General features: G+C 40.8%; 1 pseudogene; it reads left to right on the plus strand.

Annotated features, from left to right (window-relative positions):
- Positions 1–6,633: 6,633 nt before the first annotated feature.
- Positions 6,634–18,344, plus strand: LOC149998495 (zinc finger protein 212 pseudogene; annotated as a pseudogene).
- Positions 18,345–18,697: the final 353 nt, after the last annotated feature.

Here is an 18,697-nt window from a genome sequence, read left to right on the forward strand (position 1 = left end):
TTGTGAGGTTATATTATTTTTATTTATTTCTTGTCCCATTTGCTAACTTATTCTTTCTTCCTTTTATTTTTTAAAACAGCTTTTTAAAAGTCTTTTAAAAAAATTTTAAAACCCTAGCTTCATTGAGATGTTATTTATATAACATACAGTTCACCTATTTAAAATGTTCAATTCAATGGTTTTTAGTACACTCACAGAACTGGCAACCAGAGTCAATTTTAGAACATTTTTATCACCCCCCAAATAAACACCTGTCAAATAAAAAAACAGATCTGGACTTAGTAAAGGGAGACTTTATTTGAGAGGATTTTTGCACAGGAGGAAAGGGACTATTACTGTACAATCCCAGGAGAGGATCTATTGTAATGGACAGAATGCTGTGACCATAAGATCTGCAAGTGTCTCAAGGTTAAGCAAAAGGGAGTTTTCTTTTACAGAGAGGACTCAACAAAGCTAAAAACAAACAAACAAACAGAAAACAGGTGCAGGAGATGGATGAAAGGGTGACATGAGAGTAGATCAGAGAATGCTTTGCCCCAAAGTCAGCCTACACTCAGGAGGAGTTGTGTGCCGGCTGAGGCTGAGAGCGGGCCAAAGATCAGGGGCTTGGAGGAAGGAGAGAAGCTTAAGTGAAGTTTGGTTACAAAGCACTTTGTTCCGAGTGATCATTGGGGACAAGCAGTTCAATGATCGTTTATGAGGCAAAGAATGAGAATATGGAGGGTCTTTGTCTGTCCTCGTCATAAATAAGGGGGCATCTGTGAGTCATAGGGAGAAGGGCAGTTCTTTGCAGTAAGCTATTTTCCAGAACACAAACGAGTAGGGAGATGCCTTTAAACTTCAGTGTTTTCCAGGAGTACAGGGCTGAGGTGAAATTCAACTTTGTTACCCCACATCCATTAGCTGTCACTCCCCATTCCTCCCTTCTCCCAGCCCCTGACAATCACTGATCTACTTTTGGTCTACAGGCTTGCCCAATCTGGACACTTCATATAAGTGGAATCATACAATATGTGGCCTTTTGTGTCTGGCTTCTTTCACTTGGTATATTTTCAAGGTTGACTCATGTTGTAGCATATTTCAGTACTTCATGCCTTTAAACTGTTGAATAAAAGTCTATTATATAGATATGCCAACGGTGTTTGTCTATTCATCAGGTGATGGACATTTGGGTTGTTTCCATTTTGGGGCTATTATGGATAATCCTGCTATGACTATTCATGTTATTTTCCTTTTTCTTTTTTGTGCTACTTTCCAAATGTAGGCATTTAACATGGGTTCTGACTCCAGCCCTCTGCTCCAGTTCCAGTCACTTGCCCTCTTTTCTTTTCCTCTTATCTTCTGTCACCCTCTTTGCTATGACTCTAAACTCAGTGTCTCTGCTTCTTTAAATATTAAACATATTGCAAACCAGTGGCACAGACATCACGTGATCAGAAGGGGTGCTGTTGTCTGTCATGCTGAAGCAGAGTTCTGGCGGTCCCGGCTGTGCCAGGCATTCCCAAGGGTCCTAAGGTAGCTGCTGAATCCCAGGAGGAGCAGCGATTGTTTACCAGTATGTCAGCCTCTCTCCTAAATGCCAGGGCCTCTCTCATCTCCCACTGCTTACAGCCTAATTGGATATCCCACCATCATCTCAACTCAACACATTTAAATTAAATTTAATGTATTTCCTCAAAAATGAGACCTCTCATGACTTTTTTACTCCCATCGATGGTACCATCATCCTTTCAACCACCAGTCCCCAACGTTGCAGTTGTTTTTAACTCCTCTCTCTCCCTCACTTCTTAAAGTAAGTGAAGTCCCAAGGCCTGCCTATCATCCCCCCATAATTGTTCTCCTGTCATCCCCATTGCCGCGGCCATCTCTCTGGTTAAGTTGTTACCCACTGATGCCTGCATTGTTATTGTTCTTTCCTGGTTGGTCTCTGCATCTCTAACCTCTTCCCGCCAATTCATCCTGTGTGTACAGCACTGCCAGTTAATCTTCCTGAAATGTTACTGTGTTGTCTTCTCTGGAAACAAAAAGAAAAAGCCTTCTGTGGCTTTATCTCATTTATTCAATACAGTGGAGATCTGTTAGTTTTTGGCAACCAGATTTTGCCTGGTAGCTATGACTTAATATATATTTATTATTATTATTAATTCCTTCTGTTACTTTACATTAACCTCCTGCTATTCCAGTTTGCCTGATAGGCCTTGTTCCAAAGATATGCTGTGAGCATCATCCCTTTTGACATCTGTTATATTATCGTTTCTTCTGTTTATGTTTGCTCTCTTCCACTAAGTTCTTGTAGGCTTGGACTTCTTTGAAATCTGTGCAGCATCTAGCATAATTTGATATATTCAGCATTCAATTTAGAATTATGGCTTGAAATCAATGAATTATGGAATGTTATCTCAGTAAGGGACCCTAGTGGTGCAATGTTCTTTCAAGATCAGTTATCACCTTGAACATCTGATCTGATGTTTTCTGGATGAGGAAACTACGGCCCAAAGGGGTGGGGTGAATAAATGGCAACTTGATTCAATGTAAATCATTTTAGAAACTGAATTAGCAAAGATTAAATTATGGACTAGTAAACAACTTTTAAAAGAAATTCAAGTTTAGCCCCAGCCAGGCATCTCAGTTTGTTATCCCCAATACACCAAGGCTGTGGGTTCAATCCCCAGTCAGGGTACATACAAGAATCAACCAAAGAATGCATAAATAAGTGGAACAACAAAATTAATGTTCCTCTCTCTCTCCCCCTTCCTCTCTCTAAAATCAATTAATCAATAAAAAATTTTAAAAAATTTAAGCTTATAACTTCCTGTTGTGATAAAAAAACTTTTCCTATTCGACATTATGCTTAATCTTTCTGTAATAAATAGATAAGTGGAATTTGAAGTGAGAACTATATTTGCATACCACCTATACTTAGCACGAATCCTATTATTAAAAAGTGTTTAATTTTTTAAATGTGCCCAATGTCATCTATAGGCAGAACAAGTGGCAATAATGCATTTCTCCTTTAAAAAATTGCAAATATGGTTATCCTTTGAGAATTTAATACATTTAATTGACACATAATATGCATATTTACAATACCTTTTAGACCCATGGGAATAATGATTTGCTTGAGTTTAATCAGAGATATTATCAAGTTAAAGAAAATAAGAGTCCCTGACCAAGATAACAGCAAAACTTTATCCCAGTTCAATCTGAATTATAATAAATAGTCCGTTTATCCTAATAATTTAATATCTGGTTAACTAAATGTTTAATCTGATTACAATAGATTACACATACTCTATTAGAATAGAAGAAATCCATTTTACACTTAACACCTGCTGAACAGAATGTTTATTGATGGCTCTACCTCCAAATTGGTATATGATTTCAAATGAACAACTTTTCTTCTCTTAGTTCTTCATCTCTTTCTTAGTCCTTCGTTTTTTCATCTGTAAATTAAAAAATAGGAGTAGATGATTCCTAAGTTTCCTTCCAGTTCTGATATTCAGTGAGTCTATGAAACTAACCTTTGATACTCACAAAAGCCCTTTGAGACCTGATAGCACTTCAGAGAAATCTTTTTGAACATCATTCACTCAAACAAACATTTAACAAATATTTATCAAGTTCCTATGAAGTGCTCGTCCCAGTACCAGGAGATGGGGACCCAAAGATGGAAAGACATGGTCCTTGCTATCAGGAACTTGCAGTGTAATATGAGAGCTAGACATGTACCTCAACAACTACAATTTAATGGGATGATAGCCATAAAAGGCACCATATATAATGAACAGTGATAGCGCAGAGGAAAGAGTACTTCTGTTTACATAGTGTGTCAGGGGACATTTCAAAGGAGTTGAGCTGTGGCATTTGCCAAGAAGAAAAAGCTAGCTGGGGGTTGGGATTCTAAACAGAGGAAAAATCTTGGTAAAGGTATGAGGATGTCTGAGCCCTCATGGCTGTTTGCCATGGCAAATATCCTGTCGAGGCTAAAGGATATTTGGAGACAGAGAGACTAAAGGTGAGGCTGGGCAGAAAAATGTTGCCCAATCAGAGTGCATCCTGAAAGTCATGCTAAGAGGTTTGAACTTTATCCTAAAGGTGATAAGGCACTAATTAAGGATCGCAACCAAAAGAGGGAAACTGATTGGAATTTTAAAAAGAAAATTGACTTGAGGGAATGTCAATAATAGTTTGGAAAGGCCCTGGCTGAGTGGCTCAGTTGGTTGGAGTATCGTCTCATACAAGAAAAGATTGTGGGTTTGATCCCAGTCAGGGCACACAGGAGAGACAACCAATTGATCTCTCTCTCTCTCTCTCTCTCTCTCTCTCTCTCTCTCTCTCTCTCTCTCTCCCCTCCTCTCTCTCTAAAATCAGTAAGCATATCCTCTGGTGAGGGTGTTTTAAAAAGCTAAGGTTGTTTGAGGATGGAATATGTTCGTCCATATAAAGGGACGTACCATTGGTATCAAGAAACGTGTATAACCCTTTGCACTTTCTCATACTTGAACCAGTCAAGCCCTGGTATTCGAGAAGACTTTCTGTTAAACTCATTCTGTTGCTCACAGAAGGCTCCCCACCTTCCTTTCAACTTTCCAGTTGGAACCAAGACCAGATCTTTAAAACAACACACTCTCAATAAGAACAGTAAGGATTTAGCAGCTGTACACATCTAGGAAAAACCATTTCATTTGTGGAATCTGGCCCTTTTCCCAGGAAACAATGTTTCCATTTCACGATGTGCAGCACAGGAAGAGTGTGAACTCTTGTTCAGATACAGACTCTTTGTGCTTTACTCAGATTTCCCCATTTTCATTGTGCTCTGGGTTTGAGAACCCAGCTGCGGTTGGTGAAGTGACTCATTTTCCCACCAAAACACATTATTTCTATGAATCCTGGGGGCTACTGATTGGTGTGAATGAGCAATCAGCTCAGACTTGGTTCCTGAATCCATTATATTACTTCAGAGAGATGATTTAAAGTTTTTCCATGATTTAAATTGAAACAGGCAATTCAACTATTCAGATAATTCATGTTCCAAAAATTTTAATGTTTATAAGTGGTTATTAAGAGAGGAAATAAATATACAAAAGGTAGAAAGATTCCTAAATAAGTAGATGATATTCAATATAAATGCATATAAAATATATTAATCAATATTTAGGAGCACTAATAATAGAGTCATCAAAATGGGGAGAGACTATCTAGAAAAAATTCATTTGCAAAATTTTTTAATTATTTAAAATTTACAGAAAAGTTCTTTTTTTAAGTCAAAAATATTTTTTCTGAACCATCTGAGAGTAAATTGACAACCTGATGTCTCATCACCCCCAAATATGTATTTTCTATAAACAAGAACATTCAGATATATAACCTAGTCCAACCATCAAAATCAGAAAATTAACATTGATACATACCACCATCTGCTTCCTACCAGCCTATAAAATTTCACAATTTGTCCCAAAATTGCCCTTATAGCTTAATGATCCAGTCTGAGATCACTTCTTGAATGTAGCTGTTGCCTTTCTTTAGTCCCCTTCAGTCGAGAGAATACTATCTCATTGTTTCCTTGACTTTCATAATTTTGACATTTTTAAAGATTAAAGGACAATTATGCAGAATGTTGCTAAGCTTGGGCTTATCTGATATTTCCTTGTGATTGGATTTAGGATATTTATCTTGGGCAGGAATAGCACAAAAGGGATTTTACATGTTCTTCTCGTTGTACTCTATCAGGTGGTACATGATTTTGTTTTGCCCATTGCTAGTGATGTAAACCTTGATTAGTTAGTTAAGGTGTTGTCTGTCAGACTTTTTCAAAGTGTAGTTACTGTTGTCTTCTTTATCATCCATAACTATTTTGTAGGGTGGTATTTTTAGACTAAGTAAATATTGCACATTCCAATTTCTTGAACAGCACAAACTACCATAACTCACTCAATATGAAAGAAATAGTTTGGATAGCTCTATAACTCTTAAGGACATTTAATCTGTAATTTAAGTCTCAAAAAAGAAACCTCCAGGACTTCCAGCCAAGATGGAGGCCTAGACAGACATGCTGCATCTCGCTCCACAATTAAAAAGGAATACAACTATCTCAAAACTAGAGACAACCAGAAGTCCCAGAAAACAGCTTCATGGAAGTCCAAGAAACAAAGACATAGAGAAGAGGTACTCATCCAGACAGGTAGGAGGAGCAGAGCTGGGGCAGAGAGGATGTGGTGTGGTTGCGGCGGCAGCAGCAGCAGCAGTGCTGGTGGCAGGCCCACAGAGAGCGCAGTCACATGTTTTAAAGAGTAAGGAGGGGCATCTGGGGAGCACTCCCAGCACCAGACCAGAACTCACAGCTCATAGTTCCAGTACTGGGGAAAATAAAGCCTCATTGCTTCTGACTGTGAAAACCAGAGAGGCTTGGGGCAGAGAAGGAAACTGCTGGTCTCTCAGTAGAGTCTGCTTGTTTAAAGGGCCCCCACAGTGCTAGAACATTGCAGACTCACCCACTCTGGGAACAACAGCCAGGGCAACAGCTAGAGAGGCACCGGTCCCATGCAGAAGTGGGAGAGGTGCCTGGGAAAGGGGCGAGTGCTGAGCAAGGGGCATTGTTCCCTCTGAGACCCCTCCCCCATGTACAGCACCACAATGTGGTGAGACAGCTCACTCATACTGACAAACATTTAAGGCTCTGCCCCTTACAACGTAACAGGTGAGACAGCCCGACCTAAGACACAGAGGCAAATAAACACAGGAGCCTGTCAAGACAGAGAAGTATGGTCCAAAAGAGGGAATGGATTAAGGTTCCAGTGGGAGAACTAAGCGATGAAGAGATAGCCAACCTAATAGATGAGGAGATAAACAACTTCACAGATGTAGAGTTCAAAACACTGGTGATAAAGATGCTCACAGGCTTGACAGATATGCTTAGGTATGGCAAATGCATAAGGGAAGAAGTGAAGGCTATGCTAAATGAAATGAAGGAAAATCCACACAAAACCAATGGTGAAGGGAAGGAAACTGGGGTTCAAGTCAATGATTTGGAACATAAAGAAGAAAGAAACAGTCAACCAGTACAAAATGAGGAAACAAGAATTGAAAAAAACGAGGAGAGGCTTAGGAACCTCTGGGACAACTTTAAACATGCCAACATCTGAATCATAGGTGTGCTAGAAGGAAGAGGAGGAAGAGCAAGAAATTGAAAGCTTATGTGAAAAAATAATGAAGGAAAACTTACCTAATCTGGCAAAGGAAATAGACATACAAGTCCAGGAAGCACAGAGAGTCAAAAACAAGCTAGACCCAAAAAGGACCACACCAAGACACAGCATCATTAAAATGCCAAAGGTTCAAGATAAAGAGAGAATCTTAAAAGCAGCAAAAGAAAAGCAGAGAGTTACCTACAAAGGGGTGCCTGTAAGACTATCAGTTGATTTCTCAAAAGAAACTTTGCAAGCAAGAAGGGGCTGGCAAGAAGTATTCAATGTCATGAAAAGCAAGGAGCTACAAACAAGATTACCCTATCCAGCAAAGCTATCATTTAGAATGGAAGGGCAGATGAAGTGCTTCCCAGACAAGGTAAAGCTAAAGGAATTCATTATCACCAAGCCATTATTATATAAAATGTTAAAGGCACTTATTTAAGAAAAAGAAGATCAAAACTATGAACCCTAAAATGACAACAAACTCACAACTATCAACAACTGAATCAAAAAATAAAAACAAAATCCAACTAAGCAAACCAGAATAGGAACAGAATCATAGGTACGGGGATCATTTGGAGGGTTATCAGCTGGTAGGGGGGTGTGGGAGAAATGGGGAAATGGTGCAGGAACTAAGAAGCATAATTGATAGGAACCAAATAGACAGGGGGAAGCTAAGAATAATATAGGAAAGGGTGAAGCCAAAGAACTTATATGCATGACCCATGGACATAAGCTAAGTGGGATGGTATTGCTGGAGGGAAGTGGGGTCCTGGGCAGAGGGGAGCAAAGGGGGAAAAATCGGGACTACTGTAACAACATAATCAATAAAATATACTTATAAAAAAGAAGAAGAAAAAAAAAGAAACCTCCAGGTCCAGACGGTTTTAGTGAGAATTCTATAAAACATTTAAAGAGGAATCAACAACAATTCTACACAATCTTTCCAGAAAATAAGACTTTGGATCTCTTTCCAACCCATTTTATGAGACTAGCATTACCCTGATATGAAAACCTGACAGACAGTACAAAAAAAAAAAAAAAAAAAAAAATGTGGACCAACATCCTTCATGAAAATGCAGCCAAAAGTCCTTAACAAAACATTAGCAAAGAGAAGTCAGCAATATGTAAAAAAGAATTATCTAATGGTTAAGTGGCATTTATTCTAGAGCGGTAAAGCTGGTTCAGCATTCAAAATTCAATCCGTGTAACCCACCATATAAATAAAGCAAAGAAGAAAAAAACAGATTATCAATTAATGCAGAAAGTGTATTTCACAAAATTCAATACCTATTTATGATAAAAACTCTCTGAAAACTAGAAATAGCAGGGAATTTCCTCAAGTTGATAAAATATCTACCCAGCTAGCATCATATTTAATAGTGAAAGACTGAATTTTTTCTTCCTAAAATGGGAAATAAATAAGGAATGTCTGTTCTTATCACTCTTATTCAACATAGTACTGGAAGAACTAGCCAGTACAATAAGGCAGGAAAAGGACACAAAAGGCATACAGATTGGAAAAGAAAAAATAAAACTCTGCCTTTGTGCAGATGGCATGATAGTATATGTAAAAATCCCAAGGAATGCATTTACAAAAAGCTCTAGAATGAGTTCAGCAAAGTTATAGGATATACAATAAACACTCAAAAATCAATTATATTTCTGTATAGTTGTAGTGAACACATGGAAACGGAAATTAAAAACACAATACATCCCTGGCCAGGTAGCTCACTTGGTTAGTACGCTGTCCTAATATGCCAAGATTTCGGGTTTAATCCCAGGTCACGGCACATGCAAGAATTAACAAATGAATGCATAAATAAGTGGAACGATAAATCAATGTCTCTCTCTCCTTTCTCTGTCTCTCTCTCCTCTCTCTGTCTCTCCCCCTTCCTTTCTCTCTCTCTCTCAAATCAATTTAAAAATACAATGCAATTTAAATTACTCAAAAAATGAAACACGTTTAAATCTAACAAAACATGTAAAACAAAGTCAGTTTTGTTCATTTATAATTTTTAAATAAAATCACCCCATGTTAATATCTTTTTAATGTATTAACATTTATATTTATGATTTTACATAGTATTTTATGTTTAACATTTCTTCTGTATCTGTGGTTAAAACCAATTCTCATTCTTATTATATTTGTAGTCTTTCTTTCTTTCACTTCACCAGATGTTTTTCTATTTTTATTGATATTCAAAAAGAAACGGCTCTTATTTTTGTTATCCTTTAAGTTATTTGGACTTTACTAATTCTTTCTTTTTGCCTTACGGGGTTTATTTTGTTGTGTTTTTAGAACATGTTGAGTTATGCTTATTTAATTTACTTTAATTCTTTCTTGTTTATGTCAGAACATGGAGGCAGCTGGAATGCCCACTTGGACTTTTGGTGTATGCAAATTAACCGGGTCCTAGCCCCTCCCGTAGTAAATAAAAATGAACTTTGCTCGTTCCCAGAAGAAACGTTGATGGACCTAGCACAATATATTGACTGGCCTGGTGGGGGAAAAGCAGGGAGGTATAAATAACCTGCTGAATGTGTGGGTGAGTAAACTCACCCTAATGGAAATATGTGTTTGGCAAAGTGTGGAGACTGCACCTGCAGTGTCTCAGGTAGGTGATTCCACCGGGCTTGTGTGGCTGACTGCCAATCTCCACTCCCCCTTTTTTTTCACTTTTCCCTTCCCTTGCTCCTAAGTTTCCTCTTTTCTCCAACCCCCTTCCCCCATTTTTTTCTTCAATAAACCCATTGTTTAATCCTAGAATAGTCGCCAGGTGATTTCTCAGAGCAAGACTACCGGACAGTTTAATAAACATATTTAAAGCTATGGTTATTTGTCTCATTAACTCAGTGTAATTTTAGTGATATCCCACAAAATTTGATATGTAGTGTTGTCATTATTAAAAGATTGATCTTCAACAATTTGCAGAGAGGTGGTGGAATCACTCCCAATGGGCAAAGCAAGCGAAGAACAGACCAGGTTCATAGTGAACAGGCAAACACCTCTCATCCTTTAAGACTCAACTCACATTGAGTCTCCTCTGTAAAGGCTTCAAAGCATAGCTAGTGATGGCTTTATCCGTGCACTATCCATATATTGCTCATAAAATCCTTATTGCATTATAGATTCTGAGTTCCTTAAAGTTAGGATCCTTGTCCAATTTTCTACACCTCAGCCTAAGTCATATCAAGCCTCAAACGTTGTATTGAATTAAAGAATTGGAGAGCCCTGGCAGAGCGGCTCAGCTGGTTGGAGTGTTGTCCTGTACACCAAAAGGTCGCGACTTCGATCCTGGGCCAGGGCACATCCCTAGGTTGTGGGTTGGCTCCCCAGGTCGGGGCACTTACAAGAGGCAAATAATTGATGTCCCTCTCTCTCTCTCTCCTCCTCTCCCACTCTCCCTTCCCCTCTTTCTAAAATCAATAAACATACCTCAGGTGAGGATTTTTCAAAAAAGAATTGAAGAAAGGCATGTAAAATTTGATTGGAAAGCTTCTAAAATTTACTTACCTCACATTTCTACTCAAATATAGTGCTGGGAATAGCTATACATATTACTAGAAGATTTTTTGGTCCCAAATTATTATTTTTTTCAATAGGAATAATTGTTCATCTGTATTCAGAATTTCTAAAACTCCAAGCAAAAAGAAATATAATTAAAATAGGGCTCAAGACAATATCCAACTGAAGGTTTTCTTTTGGATAACTTCCTACTTTTCCTAAAAACGTTTTCTTCTCTGAGGACCATGTCCTCATACGTTCTTCCTACATGTTTCCTGCAGACACCTTTCCCCATAACTCCTTCCTTAAGATACCATATAAGCCCAACAGACTTTTTATAAAACAAAAACAACTCAACTATAAAGCATAGCAATATCCAGCCTTAAATAAGGACATGGTTACAAATAACCCACATCAGTTTGTCACAAATTAAGAAACTACGTTTCCAGGTTTGTTTTCTTTCTTTCAAAAATATTTATTCAGTATGTTTTAATGCCAGGCACTAAGCTAGGTAGCAGAAATACAACAGTTCAAGTTAGATCTATCCCTTAACCTTTGAAACAACCAGATGCTTTCTACTGAAATTTTCCAATGTATTTCTTCACTCCAGGTCTCACCTCCTTTCTCCAAGCCACTAGAAACCCAATACAGAAACATTTGCCAGATTCTGTACTTCAGAAACCTTCTTGGGCTAGTCCCTCCAACCCACTTAGGCAAATACTTTAGGTCTAATGTCACAGAGAGGCCCCTCTGCCAATCAAGGCTTCCCTTCTTCCCATCTCAACTTTTTTTATATTTCCTAAATTTTATTTCTTTAAGAAGCCTCTTTCATGGCTCTCTTAACTTCTGAGTTAAAGGCTCTTTGCCTCATGTGTTGGTCACAAGAGCCTTGAGGGTTGCAGAAAATGTCACATGCCTTAGGCTCATTCCTGTCTACTTATGGGTGTAATCATTAACAGAGCTAAAGGAAGTTGACATTCTCTGAACTCCAAAGGAAGCCTCAAAATCTGTCATGAAGATAATTTTACTTTTCATCAAAATACTTTTATTTTAAACATTGGCAGGTTTTGAAAGTAAAAAACAAAGTGTTATTTTGAGGAATTCAGGCTGAAACCTCAAAAGAGGTACTTCTATGAAAACAAACTAAATTAACATTTCAAGAATGACAGTCAGTCAAAGTGGTCACAGGTCACCTAAAGGTTGTGGCAAGAGAATTTTATCTTCCAACACTCAAACCAGATCCTTGGTAGAATAGTTAAAAAATTAGAGTTCTTTTTTACATAAAAGGGAAAAAAATTTGACTAGACAATCATTAAACTAAGCTACTGTCATCTCAAAGATTTCAGACTAGAGGAAGTAAATTTTTAAATTAAAATTTTACTGGCTTCTGCCAACTACTTCCAGGTGAAGAATTGAAAAATTATGCAGAACAAAATTTCCTTCCCAAAATTGGTAAGGAAACTATACGGGTTGACTAGTGTTCCCCCAAAATTCATGTCCACCTGGAACCTGTGAATATGACCTTATCTGGTAATAGTGTATTTGCAGATGTAAACAATCTCAGATGAAGTCATACTGGATAAGGGTGGACCCTGATCCAATGACTGGTGTCCTTATACGAAGAGAAAAATTTGGACAAGGATACAGACATACAGAGGGAGGAATGCCTTGTGAAAAAGGCAGTAATTGGAATGATACATCTTCAAGCCAAGGAAAGCTAAGGATTGCAGGAAACCGCCAGAAACTAGGAAGAGGGAATGAAGGATTCTTCCCTAGATACTCTAGAAATATCATGGCCCTGCGGACACCTTGATTTCAGAGTCCTAGCCTCCAGATCTCTAACAGAATAAATTTCTATTGTTTTAAGCAATAGCCCTCGGAAACTAATATAGGAAGCATACGGAAAAAAAGGGTCCCTTGAGCAACATATTTTAAAACACTTGGTTTAACTTTCATACTCTCCTCTAGGCCCCATCTAGGACTCTAAGTTGGATGAGCAAATATGAGCTGACTGTTCATTTGTGGAAATTTTGACAATTGCTATGTATTCAGAGAAAAAGAAGGAAAAACATTTATTTTAATCATTTCACTATAATGACACTTTTTATAACTTTTTGAGACTCTGTTAGATCAGTGCTTCTGTTCTCTGCTTTGTCTTGGTAGTAAAATACTAATTTTTGTAACTATTGTTTAGACATTTTTACAGATGCTAAGAAATAACTCTATTCAACACCCAGGAATGCAGTACTGACTAGTCCTCATATGAAATTTCTCATGTCTAATAGGACTATGTGGTCAACAGAATTTTATATTTGTCTTATTGAACATATGCTATACTTGTTCAAGTCATAGAAAGATGTAGCATAGAAGATCCTTTTTCTCTTCTTCCTTTCTTCCTTCAATATTTCTTTCCTTTAATACTTCCTTCCTTCTTCCTTCCACCCCTAAAGAAGCATACATGTAACTATAGATGAAATCAATATAAATGCCTGATTATTCTGTATCAAAATATTTTAACCAGTTTTGGGCTACATTAGTATATTCTCTGACTGTGATGAAAAAGAAATCTGATTTTAGTCCAATATTTGTACTGTTTCTGTCTCCCTCTGGAAACAAACTTCTATTCATCCTTCAATACCCATCTCAAAACTTAGAAATTCATTCCTAGACACACTGAAATAAAACTATCAAAAGAAAAGAAGAATCTTAAAATGACTTATTCATGATTCTTCATATACAAGTAAACCCTAATGAGATTAATGGCTGAAGTTAAAGGTAGTCTCAGGTGTGCACATATTCCCAGGATCTCATGGCTCTCTGAACAAGAGCACTCTGGTACTGAGGACAGTCCTCTGACAAAGAGACCCAGGTTCCAACTATGGAACTATGGGGCATTAATACAGAAATGGGGAGGACTTCTGGTCAAGATGACAGCATAGGCAGACATGGCTCACTTCTTCTCCCAACCACATCAAAATTACAACTAAAATATAGAACAACTATTACTCAGAAATCAAGTTCAACAGGCAGTGAGGACTTCCATCCAAGATGGAGGTCTAGACAGACACACTGTATTTCCCTCCACAACTAAGAAGGAATACAACTACCTCAAAACTAGAGACAACCAGAAGTTCCAGAAAATCGAGCTGCATAGCAGTCCAACAAACAATAATAATAATGAAGAAATACTCATCCAGACAGGTAGGAGGGATGGAGCCGGGGCAAAAAGGACGTGGTGTGGTGGTGGTGGCAGCAGCGGCGGCAGCAGCAGGCCAGTGAAAGACGTGGTCTCACGTTATAAAAAGTTGGGAGGAACACCTGGGAAGCGATCCCAGCACCAGACCAGACCACACAGCTCATGCGTCCAGAGCTGGGGAAAATAAAGCCTCATTACTTCTGACTGTGAAAATCAGTGGGGGTTAGGGAGGTGGAAGAAGCTGCCAGTGTCTCAGCAGAGTCTGCTTGTTTAAAGGGCCCGCACGGTCCTAGAATGTCCGAAGACCCACCCACTCTGGGAATGATAGCCAGGACAACAGCTAGAGAGGTGCCAGTCCCATATGGAAGGGGGAGAAGTGCCTGGAAAAGGGGTGCATGGTGAGCAAGTGGCATTGTTCCCTCTCAGACCCCTCCTCTGTGGTGAAACAGGTCGCCCTATACTGATGAATACCTAAGGCTCCGCCCCTTACAACCTAACAGGTGAAACAGCTCTACCTAAGACACAGAGGCAAATAAACACAGGAGCCTGTCAAGATGAGGAGACAGAGAAGTATGGCCCAAATGGGGGAATGGATCAAGGTTCCATTGGGAGAAATAAGCGACGAGCAGATATCGAACCTCACAGATGAGGAGATAGCCAACCTAACAGACGTAGAGTTCAAAATACTGGTGATAAAGATGCTCACAGGATTTTTTACAGAACCCCTGGGCTGCTCCAATTGAAAACAAACCCATGGGCTCTTTAGTTAGGGGTCTGATTGCCCGCCGCCAAAATTACAACTCTGAACATTATATTTGAGTGAAAAGAAAAATTGTTTATTTAACAGTTACACATATCCTTGCCTCCCCTCTACCAAACCTAACCAGTTTTAGGGGGGCGTCAGAAACACCGTTTCCCTACTTCCTAGGCACAGTTCAGCTTTACCAGCAGCTGCCAATCACTCAATCTGATTGGCGAGGTCCTTTCTGTGCTGTGGTGCCCTCCAGCTCTCAATGCAGGACCACCTGGATTCTCAGCCTCCTTGGAACTGTCTTCTTTCTGTAAATCGCGTGGATCTCCTCTCCTTCTCCAGAGCACCCCTGCGAACACTCACCAGCAAGGGAGACAGCCCCAGAGTGTGCCCCCGAGAGTGCCCCCCCCTAAAGTGTTCGCAGCTGCCTATATATCCCTGACTGCATCCTCTGACGCAGTGGGTGTTGCCAATAGTTCTGACCATTGGCAGAACCCCACGTAGGCTCCGTGTGCTTTCCATACCATCACCTGGTTCAAGACTCCTCCCATCCACCTGAGGCTTTGGATGCATTAAAGCAATTTACATAATGAAAGACACCGGCCATCAGCCTCAGGCATGTGGAGGCATTCTGAAAGCTGCTTCCTTCTCCCCATCCCCCAGCCACAAACTCCGGGGATTTTTGGACTCCCCTGTTTCTGTAACAGATTGACAGATATCTTTAAGTTTGACAGATGCATAAAGGGAGAAATGAAGGCTATGCTAAATGAAACGAAGGAAAATCCACACAAAACCAATGGTGAAGGGAAGGAAGCTGGATTTCAAATCAATGATTTGGAACATAAAGAAGAAAGAAACAGTCAACCAGTACAAAATGAGGAAACAAGAATTGAAAAAAAATGAGGAGAGGCTTAGGAACCTCTGGGACAACCTTAAATGTGCCAACATTCGAATCACAGGGGCGCCAGAAGGAGAGGAGGAAGAGCAAGACATTGAAAGCTTATGTGAGAAAATAATGAAGGAAAACTCCCCAAATTTGGCAAATAGACATACAAGTTCAGGCAGCACAGAGAGCCCCAAACAAGCTAGACCCAAAAAGGACCACACCAAGACACATCATAATTAAAATGCCAAAGGTTCAAAATAAAGAATCTTAAAAGCAGCAAAAGAAAAGCAGAGAGTTACCTACAGAGGGGTGCCTGTAAGACTATTAGTTGATTTCTCAAAAGAAACTTTGCAAGCAAGAAGGGGCTGGCAAGAAGTATTCAATGTGATGAAAAGCAAGGACCTACAACCAAGATTACTCTATCCAGCAAAGCTATCATTTAGAATGGAAGGGCAGATGAAGTGCTTCCCAGACAAGGTAAAGCTAAAGGAGCTCATCATCACTAAGCCATTATTATATGAAATGTCAAAGGGACTTACTTAAGAAAAAGAAAATCAAAATTATGACATTAAAATGACAACAAACTCACAACTATCAACAACTGAATCTAAAAAAATAAAAACAAAATCCAACTAAGCAAACGAGAATAGGAGCAGAATCATAGGTATGGGGCTCATTTGGAGGGTTATCAGCTGGGAGGGGGAAGGGGGAGAAATGGGGAAATGGTGCAGGGATTAAGAAGGATAATTGGTTGGTACAAAATAGACAGGGAGAAGTTAAGAATAATATAGTAAAGGGTGAAGCCAAAGAACTTATATGCACAATTCATGGCATGAACTAAGGGAGGGGATTGTGAAGGGAAGAGGGGGTACTGGGCAGAGGGGAGCAAAGGGGAAAAAAATTGGGACTAGTGTAACAGCATAATGAATAAAATATACTTTAAAAAATAAAATAAATTAAGAGAAAAAAGAAATCGAGTTGAATGGAAGTCTGACAACTACGGAATTAAAGAAACCACATCCATCCAGACTGGTAGAAGGGGTACAGATGCGGAAGGGGCTGGTTCCTCACCCATGTGTGTTGGATAAAAATTTGGGAGGGAGCCCTGACCAGTGTGGCTCAGTTGGTTGGACGTTATCCCTCAAAGCAAGGGGTCATCAGTCGGGGCACATGCCTGGGTTGTGGGTTCAATCCCTGGTGGTGCACCTGCAAAAGGCAACCTATTTATGTTTCTCTCTCACATGGATATTTCTCTCCCTCTCTCCCTCCCTCCCTTCCCCTTCTCTAAAAATAAATAAATAATTTAAAAAAAAAAATCAGGAGGGAGATCTCAGGAGCAAGGAGTCCCAGCCCCACACCAGGCCCCCCAGCCCAGGGCTCCAGTGCCAGGAAGATAAATCCCAACTTCTGGCTGCCAAAGCCAGCAGGGATTGAGTCAGTGGAAGAAACAGCTGCCTCCACAAGCAACAGAGAAAAGCTCCTGTTTTCAGACCACAAAGATCTCACTGAAGACAGTGGTGGCCACCATTCTGGCCGGGGAGAAAAAGATGGAGTCCCAGGCCGCCCAGCTATAGAGCCTGGATAGACTCATGGGGACAGCCAAGAAGCTGGCCACTGGCCAACTTCAAGATGATGACCGTGGAGTTCAGAAACCAGTTGCAGGGGAAGTGGGCCATGCTGGGGACCCTGCTGCAGAGTGGCTGGAGAACTTGGAGAACCTGCTGAGGAACAGGAATTTCTGGGTCCTGCAGCTGCCCCCAGGCAGCATGGCTGAGGCCCCCAAGATGTCCCAGTCACTCAAAAAATGATGAAGCCTATTTTTCAGAGCAGGAGGAGAATCTGGAGGACTGGCAGAAGGAACTTTACAGAAACGTGATGATGAGCAACTATGAGACTCTGGTTTATCTGAAGGTCCTTGGCTAGCCAGAGGAGAAGCGGAGTTGGGTACAGAGATGCTGGGTGGCTTGGAGGAGGACGGCTTTGTTGGTGTCCACCCACAGGACACTCAAAGGATCTTCCCGGAGAGTTGTTGGGCATTGCTGAAGAGCAGGCTTTCCTGATCCTGCGGCAGACTGAGTTCTGGGACAGTCAGGGCAGTTCTGTCCTCCTGGAGTCAGGTCCCAAGGACACTAGTGTAGAGGAGCCCATTGAGGGCCGCAGAGACCCTGGCAGTGACAGAAGTCTGGGCTGACCCCCAAAGTAGAAATTTAATAGGCAAGTGCAACTGGGTCAGGAATGTGGGCAGGGCCTGAAGCTAAAAAAGATACCTCCATTTCCTATGAATGTCCTGAGTGCGAGGCCAGCTTCCGCAGTGAGCAACAGCTGGCTATCTATCTGCGGACCCACTCAGGGTGGGAGTCTTCCACTGCCTCAGAGCTAGAGGACAGCCTTAGGCCCAGGCCATGGCTGAAGCCCCAGTTCAAGAAGGCAAAACAGCATGAGTGTGATGTCTGCATGAGAAACTTCAACTGTGGGGTGAGCCTGGTGACCCACCAGTGCTAACACTTGCCGAGGGTCCCAGTGGTGGTCACTGTGTCCAGGCAAGGTTCTCGCCTGACAACCTGGTTGCCCTGCCCGGCCACATCTCCTGGAAGAAAAGTCAGTTCCCCAGCTGTGGTTACTGCGGCAAGAGCTTCAGCCACCTGTCAGATGTGATGCGGTACCAGTACACCCACACCTGCGAGTGGCCCTGCAGCTGCACCAAGTGTGAAAGGATCTTTGTCCAGAAGCATCACCTCCTGCGGCACCAAAAGATGCACCAGTAGGAGCATGGCAGGCTGGTCCTAAAGCCTGGAAGGCCCCATGGCCTGCATTAAGGGTGCCAGCCTTCACCTGTGCTAGAGGCCTAGGGGGCTGCCGTTGGTTCTTCGAAGAGACACTGTGGAGAGTCAGGGACTGACCTCTTCCTGAGGGGAGTCACTTTGATTTGCCTAACGTTGGTCAAGCAGCAGGCTGGGACCAAGTCCTCAGAACTGTGTGGAAGAGAGGCAGGGCCAGGCCTGTCCCTATGGTCTACTCTGCTGCTGAGTTTGCCATGTCTTTGGTACCTTCAAGTCTCAAGTTTTCCCATCCACATGGATCCTTGTGAACTGGGGTTGGTTTGAGGGCCTGTTCTAGCATTTCAGGTCTTCCCATGGGGTGGACTTGGGCCAAAGCAGGGAGCAGGTAT

The sequence above is a fragment of the Furipterus horrens genome, unplaced genomic scaffold (assembly GCF_987537825.1).
Source record: "Furipterus horrens unplaced genomic scaffold, mFurHor1.1.pri manual_scaffold_11, whole genome shotgun sequence".
Classification (NCBI taxonomy): Eukaryota; Metazoa; Chordata; class Mammalia; order Chiroptera; family Furipteridae; genus Furipterus; species Furipterus horrens.